Here is a 2080-nt window from a genome sequence, read left to right as displayed (position 1 = left end):
TTTTTTTTTTTTTTTTTTTTTTTTTTTTTTTTTTTTTTTTTTTTTTTTTTTTTTTTTTTTTTTTTTTTTTTTTTTTTTTTTTTTTTTTTTTTTTTTTTTTTTTTTTTTTTTTTTTTAGTTCATTTGTTTGTTTTGGTCTTGTTTTTGTTTTGGTTTTTCATTTGTTTGTTTTTTGTGGGTTTTTGTTTGTTTGGGTTTTGTTTGTTTGTTTGTTTGTTTGGTGGGGGATCCCACACAGTGTTATATTCAAGGAACAAAAATTTTTTCTCTTAAGTCTTGTAGGGATTTTCAAGTGGTGGAGAAAATCTCCCCCACAATAGGATGCACAAATATGCAGAAGTGCATCATATTCCTGTGAGCCGGGAGGATAAATAACTTTGTGACAATCTTCAGAGAAGCCTGATGTTTGATTTGAGACTGAATATGAATCCTATCCTTATAAAACCACAATCACTGTGCAGGTGGCCCACAAACCTACAATAAATACTTATACACTATATAGCTCATGACCCAGCACTTTGCTATATGATTTTTGCTACTCTAGGTATGACTGGAGCAGTGTTGAAATCTAATTTCACAGCATCATCTTTTCCCTCTCCTCTAGAATGGCAGCTGATCTGATATTCCTGCGACAGCTACTAAAAGTCTGAGCATCTAGTGTTCTTTTGAGACCATGAGCCAGCAAAATTGTCATCAAAATTCTCTTCCAAATACTCAGTTCTGAAATAGATTTTTGTAAAAGCTCATTTGAACTGGGTCACCTGTCATCACAACATGGTCCAGAGTTCAGCAAACAAAGCACCTTTGTGAATACAGTGAGTTGTAAAAAATAAGAAGTCATTAAAGGACATTTTTGAAAAAGAAGCCAACTGACAACTGATAACAACTTGGTATTGTTATGTCAGTCTCTATTTTCTGAAAGAAATGTATTCATGCATATATTACTGGCGATTCAAGGTTGTTTAGCCTCAAATGCTATCATATATGGCTTCAGGAGTATTACAGATGTAAATGTTTTCTCTGAGCTGAATGCTGCTTTGAGAGTATTGACAGTGGGAGCCTCTCAGTTGACTCAGGAGCTTTGGCTCTGAACCCACTTTCAAAGGTCTGTGTTCTGCCACTCTCAGTTACATTCTGTAGTGCATTGCTCCAGTATATATGTTGACAATACTGATTTTCAAAGAGGCAACATTTTTCATGAGAACTTGACCTGATGGGCTGCTATTCAGCAAAAAGGACTGAGTTCCAGCCTCTGAAGGACAAGCCTGAAGGCTAGGGCTCAAAATATTTCCTTTTGGTCATCATCCCATGTGAAAACCTTGCCATTTCAATTTTGCCTCCAAAGAGATGAAGGCTAAGTGGGAATGTCCAGAAAACAATGTATTTTGTAAATAAATGCAAAGGATTTGTGATCTGCTTCCTTCACGACAAAAACTAGAACTTTCCAGAGATGTTAATGCAAAAGCTCATTATTTTCAGAATAATGGCATTTTCTCAGCATTTAAACACCAAGGTACAGTTACTGAGCATGGACTGGGGCTTTTTACATCCCAAACAGTAGTTAAGGATTTAAAGTCTTTTCTCAGGAATAGCAAGTATTTAATTAGTCACACCAACAAGGAACAACTGGAAAGACCAAAGTTACTAACTCAAAGTTAGAGCTTGGACTTAGACATTCTGCAGTCAGATTATTTGGGCTCTAGTCAGTGTGAATTCTTGCCACGCGAAAAAAATGGAAAGATCAAAAAAACACGGCAGTAGCCTGTAATTCTTCTGTTATGAAACATGACAGCACAGAAGGTCTTTGAAGTCGCCTCTCCCATTCCATGAGGGGTTTTTAAGGGTTGGGTTTACTATTTTTGGTCATTTTCTTGTTTGCTTTCCTTTTGCCCAAATGAGGAAAAGTCAGTTCTCAGAAAGACAGGGCACTGAATATTGCTTCCTGACTAGGTCAGGCTAAAAGATTAATTTTTGTTTATTTCTCAGTTTATCTTGAAATAACCTTGCTGAGCAAACTGCTCTTTGTTAACTTCAAGTCAAAACACACCAGTAATGATTCTACGTTTTTAGTGTAATTCCC

Source organism: Empidonax traillii, unplaced genomic scaffold, assembly GCF_003031625.1.
Source record: "Empidonax traillii isolate 1590-97213 ecotype Southwest subspecies unplaced genomic scaffold, ASM303162v1 scaffold215:size2007263, whole genome shotgun sequence".
Taxonomy (NCBI): Eukaryota; Metazoa; Chordata; class Aves; order Passeriformes; family Tyrannidae; genus Empidonax; species Empidonax traillii.
The sequence above is the reverse complement of the archived record's forward strand: the minus strand, read 5'-3'. Positions refer to the sequence as shown.